The sequence below is a fragment of the Neopsephotus bourkii genome, unplaced genomic scaffold (genome assembly GCF_033783945.1).
Source record: "Neopsephotus bourkii isolate Nb327-2 ecotype Australia unplaced genomic scaffold, CSIRO-AGI_Nbou_v1 NB_1067, whole genome shotgun sequence".
Lineage (NCBI taxonomy): Eukaryota > Metazoa > Chordata > Aves > Psittaciformes > Psittacidae > Neopsephotus > Neopsephotus bourkii.
The window spans coordinates 2,814,855-2,831,787 of NW_026901555.1; the positions used below are offsets into that span (position 1 = coordinate 2,814,855).

General features: G+C 43.9%; 1 long non-coding RNA gene across 2 annotated transcripts in view; it reads left to right on the forward strand.

Moving 5' to 3' along the window:
• The first annotated feature begins 3,347 nt into the window (after positions 1–3,347).
• Positions 3,348–16,933, forward strand: part of LOC133216870 (uncharacterized) — a 51,531-nt gene continuing 37,945 nt past the window's right edge. Inside the window, exons 1-2 of one of the 2 annotated variants that reach the window (XR_009726744.1) lie at positions 3,348–3,464; positions 5,028–5,991. This is a non-coding gene — a long non-coding RNA (uncharacterized LOC133216870). Of the gene's footprint in view, positions 3,465–5,027; positions 5,992–16,933 lie in introns of those variants that run through there. The other variant, XR_009726745.1, reaches the window with a different exon arrangement.

Genomic DNA, 16,933 nt, shown 5'->3' on the forward strand with positions numbered 1-16,933 from the left:
TATGATCTGGGACCAGACTTAAATTAACACCCCTTAACACTGACATCAGTTTGTTGTAACAGACGTTTTTACCCTGAAAGGTAATTTCTCACAACTGTATCTGTGTTCTTCACTAAATGCTATGCAGTTTTGACCTCGATGCACCATCTGATTTGGTTGCTCTTGTTATGCTTGTACGTAAGTTTCATCTGTAATACAATGAGAACCTCACACAGGAAAAAACACAAGAAGTGGTGCTTTTTTTCCCATTTTTGCAGCAACCAAACCCATCCATGTCTATTTGCTCGGGTAGAACAATGGGTTTGGTCCAGCAAGGCAAGCAAACAATTTTATGTAGTTTGGGAGCATCTTGTATTCACTCTTTCAAGCTTTCTGGGAAGTGGTGTGAGGAGTATGTAGGAGATGCAAAAAGGAGCTGCTGTCTGGAACATAGGTGGCTTAAATTATCGATTAGTCTGTACCTAACAACTGATTACATGGAAAATTGTGGGAAACTTGCTATTCCCTTAGGCTTTTGCTATCTTTACTAGCTTGATGAGTCTCTTGGTTAACTTGAGCAGTACTGGACTGCACTCCAAACATGTGGTGGCATTGCCTTCAGGAAAGCCAAAGATCACTTCCTTAGTTTAAAGAAGATACAAAGGCGCAAGCCAGATGTGGAGCTAGAAATGAAGATGGCTGAAAGAGTGTAAAATTCAAAGCTTAGAAGTGTGAGCATTTTCTCACTGAATGCAGGTATGGACCTAACTATATATATGAATGTATATGTATACGGAATTATATATATAATATACATGTATATGCCTTCTAACAGATGTGTGGGGATTTAAAATATGTTAACTCTAATTAAGAGCATGTTAATGAAGGGGAAGTTTGTGGATGTCTTCTGTGATTTAGGGAAGCTCAAAGTAATGCACAAGACTGATGTGTCTTGGGCAGCTTTTCATGTGCAAAGACAGAGTAAAAGAGAAGAAAAGCACCTATTTCCTAAGCACTGGAGGAGAGAGCTCACCAGGTAGATGAAGTCTAGGAGAATGCTCTCCTTGTGCACAGAACCCAAGTAATTAGATATGTAAAATTGAGAAGAATTCTTTACCACCTTTAAGGGTTAGACTTTTACAAATATTTACTTAAAAATATGACAGGGCAGCAGAGTTCTGGGAACTGTCCTTTGGGGAAGGTGGGGGGAAAAGCAGGAATTGGTGTGTTCTGCACTGTCTTTGGGAGAGGCAGCCCAAGTCCTGAGCACCCAAGGATGTTGGAAGCAAGTCTTAGCACAGTGCTTTCAGCCCTGAAAAGGTTAACTGAAGAGGCCCTCATCCTAATGACAGTAAGGACAGAACTACAAGTCATGCCCAGACGTTTCCTGTGGAGTGTATTGACACAGGGCTCCTGCAGCAGGGTGCTGGGAGAGGAGAAAGTCGCCTGTGCGTTCTGGGAATTAAGACAGACAAAGCATCAGTGCTCCATGTCGGCTTGGCCAGCTTCCAGGTCTCATTGGTGGGAAAGAAGTATTAATTGAACTCTGCCAAAAGCTTCTTATTGGCGTTGCTAAAAGGGGTCTCAGAAACAGTCTGCCTAATTTCTAAGGCTCAATGTTAATATTTTATCTGTGTAATCTGCAAATTAAATACCACAATGAACACCATTTAGGGAACATGAGTTTATGTGGCTTGCAGTAAAGCACGAGACATCCCTGAAAACACATATTTTTCCAAATCTAAGGTTGGTGCACACCTCATCTGAAAACTGCAGCACATACCTGGGGGGAGCAGTGAAATCAGAACCTGATCTGTATTCAAACAGTACCAGTGAAATTATGACTTGTCACCTTGCTGGGCAGAAAGCAGAAAGCAAGCCTTGGAAACAGGGATAGGGGGGAGCACCCTGATTGCTGCAGGGATCTCAGACAGCTGCAAGGAGAATGTAGTTTGTTTGGGAGTGGGGGTGTCAAGTCACCCACCTACCCATCTCTGGTCATCAGAGCTCCCCTAAGAGGTTCAGGATGGAGAGTTGTCCACAGTTAGGATGGAGGTTGTGCTGCTGCACAGCAAACAGGCTCAAGGAAACCTCTAGAACACTGCATCTTGCAGAAACTGGTGTCAGTGAAGCTGCTCAGGGAGAGCTCAGGTAGGGAGCAAAGCCTGGGCGCTGAGGGGCTGCAGAACAACTCAAACAGTGGTTAATATCTGCCTTCCACAGCACTGTGTAAGCTCTGCGGAGTACCCACTGCAGGGAGTCTGAGGCTTCAGTCAGTTCGATGGGGAGGCGGGTTGAAATGTAAACCTGTAGTAACAACAGGTCAGTGATGTTCTGCTCAACAGAAAGCTGTTGAGGGATCTTGTTGTCTTGGGCCTTTATTTATGCCTAATAATTCCAATATTTAGGAATTACTGTATATGTGCGTGTAGTGGTGAGGAGACAGTTGCCTGATGCCTTAGTCCAATATCACTGTAGGGGGTTGGGGGGCTACAAGAGCAAGTTGCACTAGCAATGGTGTGTTTATTCTTCCTGACTTCTTACACCAGCACACAGCCATTTCTGTAGAAGAAAACAGGATGAGCTGGCAGTGTGGGTCCCTTTTGGGCTGGGAAGCCTTGGTGTAGGAGTTGATGACATCAGTGACTCTGGACATTTTCTTTGTAGTGCCTGTGAGAATTTCAGCCCGTGATGGGGCGGCTATAAAAAAGTGATTCATGCTTGTTTAATTTATCTTCCCATTTCATGCTTTATGTTGTTTTTCATTCCTATCTGTTCTACATCACCTCTGACTTCTGCCCCTTTGTCTGCTCTCTAACCAGCTCTCTCCTTCCCTCTAGTTACTACAAGTTTTCTTTTGCTTTACCTCTTTTTATTTGCCCGAGCCCATGTCTGTCTTCACGTCTCTCTCTCAGATGTCTGCACATCTTCTTTCCATCTCTGTTCCTTGCACACTCTGTTCCCTTGGGGTCATGGGATGACTTTAAGCTCTACCTCCTCTACTTTTTAGTTAGGTAGAAGCATTCAAGCCATCTAACCAACTCCTATTAGCTGATCCTCCCCTCAGTGCAGGGTAATACATTTAACTAGGTAAAATCAAGCTAACGGGTTAAGCTGAGGAGATGCTTTTGGGAAGCACCAATTGCCAGACAGTATCCAGGTGGATTTCCAAGGGCTGCAAAGCCAGTACTAGGGCTGATTTTATCTTCAGAAGTGGCCTAAGACTCTGAGCAGGACCTGCTTAAGAGCGGGTGATGACACCTCTTGCCTGCAATGTGGCAAAGGGCATAAATGCAGGCTGCTAATGAGCACATTCCTTTTCAGGGTCCCCTTCCAGATGACGGACAGAAAAGTGTTGGGCTGATGCCCATACCTGCTCCTGTCTCACCAGTCCTGAAGGGAGTATTGTGTGCCTACTGACACCAACCAGCATCACCACTGTGGATATGTCCACCTGCTTGCTGAGTCGTGCCTTTGGATCAGAGGTAAGCAGCCAGCACTCAGCTGCTGTCTTTGCAAACCTCCTTTTGGGGTGGATCATATTCTTATTGTTCATGCAAGCTGAAAGAAAAAGATGTCTCATGTTTTAGAGTCTTGCTGTGAGTGGGATACTTTTGGTTTTGTTTGTCATGATGTCTAATGAGCCCCTCCAGGGACGCTTAGAGCAGGGGAAGGCACATGGGAGTGTGCTAAAGAATGGTGTTGCACCCTATACCAGACAGATATCCCCACCTCAGTTCTCACCTGAAATGTGAAACAGAGCTTCAAAGACCAAAGAGAAATAATGACATTGCCTGTAAACAAAGCTCTTGGTAGTCTGAAGTAATTGCACAGCTGTTGTCTCAAGCTCTTACATGAAATAGTATGTGTCAGCAGTGGTTTAGCATCATGTGGCCAGGCACATTGATGGTTATGTTAGGATCACCTGGGTATTCATAGCCAAATAATGCCCAGCTACCTCCTTCCCTCTGCTAGATTTAAGTATTGAGGTTTTGGAGGGAAAAGTCAATGCTGCTGACTTTCAGTCTCTGGAAGCACTTGTGCAGGAAGCCCCTGTGCTGGTGCAGGCAGTGGTTTGCTGCTTCAGGCGTCCAAACTGCAGGAGTTTGCAGACTCTAGACATTAAGCCTTATTTTGCTGTACAATTGTACCTTGTACCATTTGGTGTCTGGGGGTTTTGTTGCTGTTGTAGGAAAAACTGTCTGCCTTCCATGGCCAGGGCAAAGCATCCTGTACAAACATCTCCAGCTCTGATACTATAGTACGTGGGGAGCAGGCTTCTTGGCATGACCCCTGAGCTAGGACTCACTTCTTCCAGGTCTTTAATAGCTTGGGGCCAGCTCAGCAGAGAGCTCTCTTAAGGCTGACTCCCCCCTCCCTCTTTGATTCTGGGGGGAATGGCTTCAGAGGTCTCTGAAGGTTGTTGTGTTTGGGGTCAGCATCAGTCCTGCCTGTGTCCTGTGTCACTGCTCTGAGCCGAAGCCACGAATGAAGGTGTGCTGGCTCAGGAATGGTGTGCAGTGCACTTGATGGGTTTTCTGTATATTTCTGAACAAGAAGTATAAATGACAGTCCTTCAGACAATGGAGAAAACCCAGAATGACTCCCAAGGGATATCGGTTTCCCTGTCAGCAATCTGTCCTACCTCTTCTGGTGTTGATCGGTGTACCTATAAAAGACAACTTCAACATTATAACTTCAATATTAGGGACTACAGCAGAGAAGACTGAGGCTATTTCTGCATGATTCTCCAAAGTATACACCCCTGAAAATAAAGCATCCTTTGCTCTTTTGCCCTACATCTTCATACAAAAGCTTGCTCCTTCCAGTAGGAAACTGTTTTAAGTGATGTATAGCTATGTTGGCCACACAGTGAGAGGAGACCAAGAATTTGCAGATCCTAAAGTGAAGGGTTTTCATAAGGAGGTTTCACTTTTAAAAACATCAAGCTTAAAAATAAGCCTTGTTTTCCTGGTGTGTTTGGCATCAATTTCTTTTAAAAGTAATAATAATAACATATTTAAATAATGACCTTTCCCCTTTGCCAGCTTTCTCTGCTATCCTGAAGCTAGCTTAAAAAGAGTTGCTATGGTAATTCAAACTTGCCAGGCCATATGCATAGGATTAAAGTTTGACTGTGAATCAAGAAACAAAAGGAACTGGATGAGGAGTCTCTTTATCTGAATACACATCTTCAGCACTGATCACTTGCAGTCAAAGTTCCTTCCCTGATTTCCTGCTGGAGACAAGGCTGCAAGCCTGGCTGCAGTAAAGAGGAGCTAAGGCAAACCTATTTGTTTTTGTTGCTATGGTGCTGGGAATAAACAGCCTTTTCTAGGACAGTCTCTAAAATACCAGTGGAGCTTGCTCGCTAACACAGTCATTCAACTTGTGAATTGTCTGCACCCCTTTGTATTTTAATTATCCTGTGTTTCCTTAGTTAAAACGTTGTTTTCCATATGGGGATGGAGCTTCCTTCCTCATTGGCTTTTCATGCTCCCAGTGTGAACAGAGTGTGAATCAGAAACCTGCTGTCTACCACCAGCTTTTTTTTCCTGGGAAACTAAGAGGCTACCCGGCAATCCCTGTGATCACTTGTGTTTAGCCAGTTGCTTCTTGAGGTCTGAATGCGTGAAATGCCATGACACGGAGCTTCATAATGACAGAAGTGACTGGAGAGAGGAACTGTTTGGAAGAATTCTTTTCCTTAGTGTTGTGAAATAACTGAGATGAGAGGGCTTTTCCCATGGGGTGAGGTCACATTCAGACCGCGCTGTCCTGTGCAGAGCAAGATGTGACCTTGAGCTGCATGGTCTTAACTCTATTTGATAAGCACCTCACAGTTCTGGCTTAGTGTGCTCTAAAGCTGAGATGTGCACCTGTGGAATACGCTCTTTCACTTCAAACTCTGCAAGAAAAAGGAGTACATTTGATCTCTGCTCATTGCATAGAGCCCTTAGGTTTCTTTCTGTAGCGGCCAAAGACAAAGCCAGTAAAAATATATCCTGTTCTCGCCATTGGTCTCTGCTTGCTCCAGCTGCAACTGTGTACTTAGCTTTACCAGATGAAATTTTACCGCTAGAGCTTGGGCTATGTAAATGTGCTGGGTTTCTGAGGAACTGCTTTAAATCTCCTGCGTTACCCATCTCCCACCAGTGAAATATTTAGCAGAATAGCAAGGGAAAGAGCAGCCCAGAAGAGAGATGTGAAAACCCAACCAGCAGCGGCTGCTGGAAACCTGTTTGCTTGTGAGCCTTATGTGGTGTTCGCTGAGATTTCCTGTTTGAAGCATAGAGATGACTGTTGTGGTGATCACTGTTAACAGATAAAGATTGTTTTTAATGGGGAGATGATATAGCAAGGGAAGCACTGTGTGAGTTGGGGTGATTGAACTGTTGGTATATAGACAGTTGCTTGTGAAAGCATTGAGCACATCCTTTAAGAGCAGAGGCCTTGTCCTTCTTTTCTGTAAAGCATCCAGAGAACACCTTCATCTGAGACTGGGAAAAGAGCAGTTAGGAGTCCCAAACAATCTCTTGTCAGGATGCAACTCTTGCTGTGGATTCTCCCTAAATACAGACAGAAAGATACAGAAACAAAGGCCCTCCTTCTGAGAGATCCTACACAGAAGTCACTCTTGAACCAAAGGGTAATTCAGCTGTTGCTGTGAACTCCACGCACCACAAACTTCTGTGTGTGATCAGGAACTTGTGCCATACATCTGCTGCATAGATTTGCTTGTAGCATTTCCTTTTTTACTGAGATGTCCTTTCTGTACCGTGACACTTCAGTACTTTTCTGTAAGTGCTGCAGCACGTTTTTCCAGCGCTGGGGCCAGGCGCTGGTCTCCCTGAAATCCCTGCCAATTCTAATCTGCAGCTCAAGTGACTTGGCACCCATTTGTCTCAATGACCTTTGGTATCCTCCGCCTCTGTGCACACCCCAGATACTTCTATTTATCATTGCCTGATTGGGGTCCTCTGATGAAGAGTTTCATGCAGATGTTTCTTTATTTAAACCACACTTTATTGAAAGGAAGGAAAGGGCAGACACATGCAGAGGAAAGAAGTGTGTTTCATAGCATCGCTTACTCTGAAGTGCTGTCCATGCCAGGAAAATGCGCATATTGCTCATAATCCTTTGTCTCATTTGTTCTTCCCTCCTGCTCCCCCCGTTCCCAAAACCCACCAACAGGAATTCCCTGCTTCCTTACTTACTAATTAAATCTTTCTGCCTACAATAAACTAAGAAGGTCTATCAATGAAGCAGTATGTGGTCAAATGATGGTTGGAACCGCTTGGCAGGAAATTTGGTAGGAAAATACGACCTCAGCAGCCTAGCAGGCTTATTTTTAGGGCCCGTGAGCTTGTTTAACTCTGAGATGCAAACTGCTAGGTTTCTATTGTTGTCAAATGGCTCGTGTCCCACCAGGCTGAGTCAAGCCAGTGACTCATGGGCAAGGAGGAATCGCTTTGGCAGGGGTTGTGATTTTCTTTCCTCCTCCAGTCTAAGATGTGAAAAATGATAAAACTTGCTTGCAAAACTAATTTCTAGCTTGTTCTGGTTGGAAAAACAAGAATACAGAGCTTGTAATAAAAAAAAATTGCAAAATTGTTTGCAAAGCAACTGATGTTGCATTTGGCATGAGCTGGCCCTGCTCATGCTCTGGGCTGGCATCATGCAAGCGAAGCCCTGAATGAGAACAACAGGGACATGTTAGCTCAGCGCTGTTCCTTGGCTAGCAATCCCTGCCGAGAGCTGGGGTTTATTAAACCTGGAGCACAGTGCTGTACTGAGGCAGGGACAGGGATTTCAGGTGTGAGCTGGCTGGTATTTAGCCAGCTCGGCAAGGGAATGCAAATCCTGTGGAAGGTTCAAGTCCATATGTTGTTTAGGAAAATTCATGTTCTAATTCCAGCACACAGCCTCGCTCATCTCTCTCAGCCTTCCTCTCAAATCCTTACCCTCCTGAGGGTAACACAAGCTACTTCTTCTAGAAGTCATTAAATTAGTTCCTTAAGATACATACAGGATTGTCTTGGACTCCTTGCTGTGCTTGCTGCTTACCCTTCTGGCCTTTAAAGCATTGTGTGCAGTTGGATGCTGGCTGGAATACAGTGAGGGCATGCTTTCAGGACATCCCCTATAGAGATGAGAACCTTACAGCTTCTCTGGTGGGTTTTGCCTTACCACATGCTCTGGAGCAGGTCAGAGGTTTTGTACCTTTCATCAGGGCAGTATAGGGTGTGCATCACTTACAGCCCTCCTGTATCTCACACCCAGGTTTGCGGTAAGGCCTGTGTCAGTCTGTGTTAGCAGAGCTGGAAGGCAGAGAGCCACAACCCCAGGGAGGGTTGTTTCTTCAGGCTTACAGCATCTTGCAAGTCCACTTGGAAGTTACTTAGAAGGACCCAGATTTATGACCCTTGTTTCTGTTTATCCCAGTCACCAAGAGGTGTTTGGATCTAATGACCTGTCACCTTGCCCAGCAGGCATGTCATTCAGAACACTGGTTCCCCTATGTGTGAGCTTTCTCCTCTGCATTGGTGTGCACAGGCATAGCTGTCTGGCAGCAGGTCAGGCACCGAGGACACAAAGTGTTGCTGTCAGCATTGAATTATGCTGGAGCATGACCCTTAAAATGAGGTCATCAACATCTTGTTCTGTAGGTCTCATCAATGGGGAAAAAAATAGGTGGTCGTGGCTGAAGGTACAATTAAAAACGTTAGTAGTAGCCTACCACAGTGTGGCAAGCTTATATCTGTTCAACTTTCAGTGACTCATACTGAAGGGCCTGTAGTGAGTTCACAGTTTGGTAGCTATGAGTTTGTTTGCTGTTTATTTTTAAGGAACGGATTGTGGATTTCCTCCTGTAGCATGTCCTTGGGCCCTTCACAAAGTCTGAGGTTTTGGTGTCAGACAAATCCACATGATTTTGAAAAGCCCTAAGTAGCCAGAATGTCCAGTTCTGCAGCTCTTACACCAGTCAAAGCCTGGCTCAAGGCCACAGCAGTCTGTCACATACGAGGACTCCTCAAGAACATGAGCAATTGTTCTTGCTGCTTGACAGTGATTATCCTGAGTTTTTCTCCTCTATGTCTTTTTGGCTGATCCACACACTCAAACTGTCCTGCTTTGTCTAACAGGAGTGAAGTGGTAACTGTCTCTCCTCAGATGCAGGTTTCCCAATAACTGCAAAGGGTTCTTTTACCAATATAGCTTATTTCTTTTCCAAGAGCATGTTGCTGTATCAGCAGAAAGTACTCTGATGTTACGAGAGCTGGAGTGCAAACCCAAACAGGTTAAGATAACTAAGTAAAAATGGAGTATGACTCAAGCTTTCAAGGAGGGGTGGAACTAGATGGTGTTTAAGGTCCTTTACAGCCCAAACCATTTCATGATTGTTTGCTGGGGATGTATGCAGCCAGTTAGCTATGCAGTGTAAATGTGTGTAATGGCTTCATTTCTATACTGAACAGTGAAACAGTGTTTGAATCCTTTTGATAATTCTGGTCTGGACTTACAGATATGCTGCCTTTGGAACTGCTTTGAGATGCTAGTCCTATCAGCTAGAGAGTTTGAATGTTCAGGTGTTGTATTCAAAACTTCATGGAAATCAAAATCTACTTCTGTTACACACTTACCCTTTATTCTGGGAAAGGGACTCTGTGATGCACTGACCTGAGCTGCAAAGTTGGTTTTAAAAGATCCTGTTGCCTTACTCCCATGGACACACTCCCCTCAGTTGTGCCAGCACAACTGTTGATGGGTTAGAGCTGTTAATGGGAACCTAGTTAAGTGATCCAGATTAAAAATAAACCCCTGTTCTGGGGGGAAGTTGTGGAAAGATGAGTTATATTTAAATCAGATCATTGTGGTGATCTGGTAGACAATGTGACCTCCCAAGCAGTTGCTGCATAGCGCAAGGGCAGTGGAAGAGCCAGAGAGTTGTGCAGAGAGAAGAATGAGTGGCAGCCTCTGAAATCAGTTTCGCTGTCCTCCACTCTTGGAAAAAGGAGGGAAAATTGAACTGTGAACCTTGGTTTCAGAGAGTAACAATTAACCAGCATAAGTAGTGTTTAAGGGGGAGTTGTAGGATAAGTACTCAGGAACGAGCAACTGCTGTATGATGGTGTCTCACAGGTACCTCCCCATCCTCATTTCTACCTGTGATCCCTAGCTGCTGTGGTAGTTTGTGATAGTGAGATAATATATATGGGAAGAGGATAGGAATCTGAACTGCCAAGCCACAGTCATACTTATGGCTGTACTAACACCATGACAAACAGGTCTTACCAATATTCCCCTCTCTCTTGGGCTCGAATGGGTCTATCGCATAGGTATTTTTCACACATGCAAGTGAGAGTGGGGTTGGAAAATGAAGAATTATTCTCATGAGCAATGCTGAGGGAGGATGTGTTGAAAATTACATAATTTGTAATGCAAAATCTTTAGGTTAGTGGAGGAATTTTAATAAGAACCCTTGGCTCTTTGCTCTGTGGCCTCCTAACTGTACACAGGCCAAGTCACCACTGCCAACAGTGAAAACAGTGTGACTAAGGACCAGAAACAGCTCTCTTCAGATATTACTGCAAGAAGAATGTTCAGCAGGATGTGATTGTTGGACTTGTGACTGAAATCTGTCCTTTAATAAGTCTGAACCCTTTTCCTACACAAATCTGAAAATGAATCAAGGTCTTCTCATATTACTTCCTGGGTATGGTTGCAGTCAGGTACTTACATGCCTAGCTTTATACTGGTCTTAAGAAGTCATTTAGCGTACTTGATATTGCTCATGTGCAGGAAATGCTGTTTCTCTTCTGGTAACTCTACAGTTGTATAAGCCAATCTCAACTCTATTGTAACTTCAAGCTCTATGTGAGGGGTGCTGATCGTGCTGTTTATAACAGAAAATACTCTCTTGCTTGAAACATCTTCACTGTCTTACTCAGAACAGCATGGTCAGCATCCGACCTGGCTGAATCCTGCCTTGTGCTTGCACAAGACTATTGTGCTGGGGTTTTTTCAGTCCAGGTTGTGAGTGCATTAGTGGCCACGTTCTGCACAAGGCTGTAATGGACAGTGACAGTGCACGCTAGAATTTGTAATGTTAATAATGACAGGATGTCACTGTTAGAACTTAGGTATTTTTTCTTTTTACTTGTGTGACCTATGTAAAATTTGTCAATATTCCCCAACCCAAAACTACCCATGCAGCAGAAAGCTATCCACCCCAGGTATCTCAATATGCTGATCTTAACACTGTGCCATGGGGTGCCTCTGTTTAAAGCACTTTCCACAGCTCCCTAATGCAGCTAATACTGATTTAGGATACGAAATAACACCTCCACTGTGTATCAGTTGCTAAATCAGTGTTGCTTATATGGTTCTCAGACTGTGTGTTGTGATCTACCTCCTTGTAAGATCTTGCCACTCACCTCTGCTGAGATGGCTTTTCTGCCATCTCACTTCCAGATATACCACAGTTTGATGCCAGCTTTGGAAGCAGCACAGTCCTTCCAGAGGTCAGAAGGTATTTCAAGATCAATTTTATTCTGTTATAGTGACACAAGCTTTGTGCCATGGCTGAATTTGAAATTAATGTCTAACAGCCAAAACACCAAGTCTAGACAGTAATATTCCTTTTCCCTTAGACATCTGCCTTAAAGACATTTTCAAGCATCCCAGCTTGACTTGGTTATCCTGTACAGAACAGGGAGGTGGGAACCTGGGAAACAAATTTATCAGGTTCAGTGGCAGCTGCTTTGGTCTTATCTGCCTGTTGTGGTCTGAGGCTGCTGATTCTGAGGTGATCCATGAATAAGTTTCAAGAAAGTATTCTGTGACTATGGAGCTGATTGAGGTTAATGATTGAGGTGATGATGCACTGCCTCAGAAGCTGAGGGATTTGTATAAAACAAGAAAAAGGAATAACCAGTTACCCATGCTTATGGTTTCCAAGTTCTCCATGTGTGCTGGAGGTACTCAGAGTTTAAGAGGTCTACAGAAAACCTTTAAATATTATTATTATTTATAGAAGTCAGAGTAAAGGAACACATTCACGCATACAGATTTTCTGAAGGAAACTTTCCCTTTTCATCATGCACACACAGGCGCACAGACACATGAAAGTGCAAACAGTGCAAAACATGGGTTAAGTTCTATTTACATTGGTCAAAATCCCCCAGGCAGAGAAAAGCTGGCACAGGGTTTCCTTAAGTACTGGGCAGTTAAATGGTCCGGATAAACATATGAATGGTGATCCCAATGAGAAACCACCCGATTCTTTGCTTGTCCCGGTGTTTTAAGTGTGCAAGTGCCCTGTTGGTTTTGCGTGGAAGTTTAAGAATTAAAACCAAGAACAGCCAGCAGTGTTAAACATCATTTTAAAGTGACAATTTCCAAAGAAAAAAAACAGCAACAGCACTTTGCTTTGCTGTGAGATGTACCTGATTTAAGACAGTGATTTTAACCTCTATAAATTACAAGTTTAAGCCTGTGTATTTGCTGACCTCCTTTTCCCTCACCCCAGCAGGAACAGAAGATTCCAGCAGCTGGAATCAGTACCTAGAGAAAAGGATCTCTGACCATTGCTGGGGGAAGTAAAAACGGTGTTTTGAGTAGCTCTTCCTCACTTTCTAGGCTGTTTGAGTGCATCATCTTGAACCTTCCACAAACTGATTTCTCTAAACAAGTTATTTCCATTGCACAGCATCTCTGGAGTGTTTTGAGTTATGGTCCTTAGGAGTACAGAGAGCAAACGCACAGTTTGTACCCAGACAGGGCTCTCAGGAGTAAGCTTGAGGTCAGCATTCAGAAGTTAAAATTGCAGCTTTTCCAGCATTAGTGGGGGAACCAGGGCTTGGACTTCTAATCTTATGAAGAATAGCTCTGCCTCTTTCTTTAATGCTGAGCAACATAATCTGCTTACTGAAATGAGGACTGGTTTGTTTCTGTTCTTAAATCCTACCCAAAGAACTGTTTGCAGCCCGTTCTTTTGAATGCAGCAAAGCTTTGGGGTTATCCTGCGCTCAGGGTTAACCTTTGGCAGGGACGCTCAGCCCAGCTTTTGGTGCCTGGTACCAGCAGGAAAGGATGGAGAAGGGCAGAGTGGCTCTCTTGACCCTTTCTGCAGGATGTTCCCTTTCATGCAGCCAGCTCCTGCTTTCTTCATATAGTACATTGTGTAGACACATTTACACAGGAACTGCTGTTATCGCTGTCCCTGTTCTGAGACAGCATTTCAGAAATGGTAATTTCCTGCCTGCTTTACAGCAAATCCACCCATTGGGAAGGGCATGGGGTGTTATAAGGAAGCTCTTGAGGGAGACCAGCCTCTGAGAAGATCATCAGAAGTGCTGTATAATCTTATCAGCATGATAGGTCCCCCTTTTCCTTCACCAGCTTTTTGTCAGAGGAATTCCCCTCTGGGTTATACAGCAGTTCTTCCTGGGTAGAAAGCAGGGAGGGAGAGCAGACTGTCTCATTCCATCATCTGTGCAGCACCGTGGGGAGAACTTCCCAAAAACATTATAGGGATATTTGTAGAAGGACCTAGAGGCTTGCAGTGAGCAAGGTTAGGAGGAACAAAGCCTTGCTGTCTGATGAGCAGCTGTGTGCTTGCGCAGCCAGCACAGGAACTTGTCACCTTTCTTACTTACCCAAGGAGCCAGTACACACCTTCTATACGTGACCTGTGCTGCCTCCTTGCCCTTGCCTTTCACAGACCTGAGCCGGGGTAGTTAGCACTGATTCTGCAAAGCTGGTGAAGACTTACCCTGTCCCACAAACACTTGGCACATTGCATCTGATGTACAGCCTGGTATGTTACTGAGAAAAGCCTACTGCAGGAGAGCAGGCTTTCATGGTGCCTGTAACAGAATCATAGAATAGTTAGGGCTGGAAAGGACCTTAAGATCATCCAGTTCCAACCCCACACTAAACCATGTCACCCAAGGCTCTGTCCAACCTGACCTTGAACACCACCAGGGATGGGTTAATACAGTAACGCTTCCTCCTGTCATAACATCTACCATGAACATTCAGGCTGCTGTGGCATTTTGCATAGGTGTGCATACACAAAGGTGAGTTTGGGCAGAGACATTTCATATTGCCTTTCAGAACGTCAGCTTCCCAGCTGGGAAACGAGTTGCAAAGCTTGCGGTGAGCTCACAGCGAATGAATGGCATATGGAGGACTGGGAATAGGAAAAGTGAGCTGGCTGGGAGCAATGAAATCCTTGCTAAATGCTGTGTGTTTAACATCTAAGGGGATTGCTGAGTCCTGTCTCTCAGCTTCAGAGAGGTAAAGACACTGACTTGATTTTTGCTTTTAAACTCATAGTTCCGGTGTGTGCTGCTTGACAATAGCCCTTTGTCAGATGGGAGCAGGAACACTCAGCTGCACCTCGGCCAGAAAAACTGTGAATCCACTTTTCCTTTACCACCATCACTCCTTCCAGCTGGCTTTACCAACATCTGAGAAACTACTTTTCCTCCCTCTGAATGCATAATTGGTTATTTGTACACAAACCATAGAGCATTTACTTGGTATACCTGACCTAGGGAAAAAAGATTAGTCAAGAACTGTCCTCCCAGATGTGAGTGTCAGTCAACATATGATCTCCATATAATTTATAAGGGATTAAATTACAAAATAATGAATCTTTTCAGTTAGCGTTTTGGCACATGATGATAGTATTACATTTTATGTGAGAATATCGACCGCAGCTCTTGCCCTATAAAACTGCAAACAGATCTGTAAGCACTGGCAGTAGTTTCACTTAGAAAAAGACACCCATTATGCTCAGATTACAGTCAAGCTGTGTACGTACAGCCTGGAGGTCGTCCAGTCACACGCAGTTCTTTCCCTCCTCTCCTTTAGCATGTTCATAGGAAAGCCTAGGCAGTGGTTTCTAGGTTAGGTGTGATTTCTCTTCCCTTGGATTTAACTGGAGGAAGGTCTGCAAAGCAGAAGGTCCTCCAGGATTCTTGCAATGAGAGATTCCTCTGCCATATTCTGCCCTTGCTCACATAGAGCGAGTGAGCATCCACCATGTGCATGAGAACAATCCAGCTTCTAAAACTCGATGTCACTCAGGAATCTCACCTATCTGCTTCTTGCTTGCAAGTGGGAACAAGCAGCTTTAACAGAAGATTTACAAGCTGACAGTTATATGTTGTCCATTGAGAGTGAGCGTGTAAACAGGCTTCTAATCTCTTTGCAAAGCTGAAATAATACAGGGCTTTGCCTTGGAGAAGAGCACTTACTGGTGTTCCATGCAATTTGCTTGCAAACAGGAAGACTGTTTTAAACACATCTTAGCTGTTTAGTGAATCCTTCCACTCAGTCCTCTCTCCCATCTCCAAAAATGGAGCTCTCTTCTCATTAAGTGCAATTTTTAACAGCCAGTTAATGGTAGGGCAGTGGAAGGTGCCCCACTTCCTTCACACAGCTTAGAATGTGTCAGTTGTTGATGGTTTCACCACCCCCTCTTCCCCCCTTGACAGTGCTGTGGTGCAAAGGATGCTTTGCTGCATACACAAAACCCTGCCTGTATCAAAGCCTGTAAAATCCCTCTTGCCTCACTTTGCATTTCCATCCGATGTCACGGAAACAGCTTCTGCGAAATGTATACATCTTATGGCAAGTGTTGAAACGGGCTCATCAGCCAAAGGAAATACAAACTTTAAAAAGCCCTCAAAGCATTTTGCTTCAGGCCTGCACGGAAGGAAAGGGGCATGGCACTGGCTTTCACTTCGCATATGGCTGAATGGCAAACACTGATGCTTTTTCAAACACAGCTCATTGCTTCTGTTTGAGTTAAACTTTTCCCAGATGCTGACAAATTCACTGTAATTGACTGTGCCCTGTCTTGCCACATCTGCCTCGTTTCGCTGAGTAGTTTGAATGATCTGGTCTTGTTTTCATGTTTTTTTTCTGCTCCAAAGTGGTGGTGTTTGAGGGTTTAATATACAGCAAAAGATTTCCTAAACCAGTCTTGTATGCAAGTTTCTAGTAAATACAGTGATAATTTAAAGATGAGATTGGATAGTTTGGTTGCTCTCATACTCCCTGCATATGATGAGTTGACCATAAAATTTTCTGCATTAAGAGCCAAAAGTAAGGGGCACTAGATAAGCAACAGTCATTTGGGTGAATGATCTCTGGGGCTTGTCCAAGCCTTGGTAAGCAACTGAGTTTGAATAAAAAAGTGAATGTAGTGCTAAATAAATATTCCCTTCAAAGCATTAACACTTTTTGCAGACTTTAAAAGCCTCTGCTGCTTTAAGCAGTGATCAAATTTGATGAGCAGCTCTCAGTATCTCAGGAGGCTTGATCTGAGAGACTTAAGACAAACAGTTGAGTGGAAAACATCTGTTCAATTAATATTTTTTCTGGCTCTTTTTGGGGGGCAGTGTAGTCCTAGAAGTAGTTTTATGCTGTACAATGGGAAAGGTGGATTATTGATCTGGATGAATGGGTCAAAAAATGTAGATTACTGACCTGCATTTCCAGTAGAAAAATTTCTGCTTTGGAGCTTCATACATTTTCAAGTTAAGCTGTCTTTTTCATTTGTGTTACACTTCAGAATGTTAAGGTCAGTACAGCTTCAAATATGAATCAATGGCTAAAGAAATGAAAGATCTAGTAAAGCTCAATGACATATAGGCAGATAACTTTCCATGTATTTCTATAATCTATATAAAAGGAAAAGCAGGATATGTAATGATGAAAAAAAGAAAATGCTGCTGTAACTGAGAGTGGGGCTTGGTTTACTTTTCTTTTGGAGCTTTTCTGAGACCTTGTAGTTTAATTAGTTGACTGTATAGAGAAAACCAGCAAGCAATCACTTAAAGATCTTCTCTTAATTGGGTGCTTTGACACCAATTGTCTGTATCCAGACAAGCTCTTCAGTGAGGTCAGCACTCTAATTCTTGCCCCCCCTCAGCTG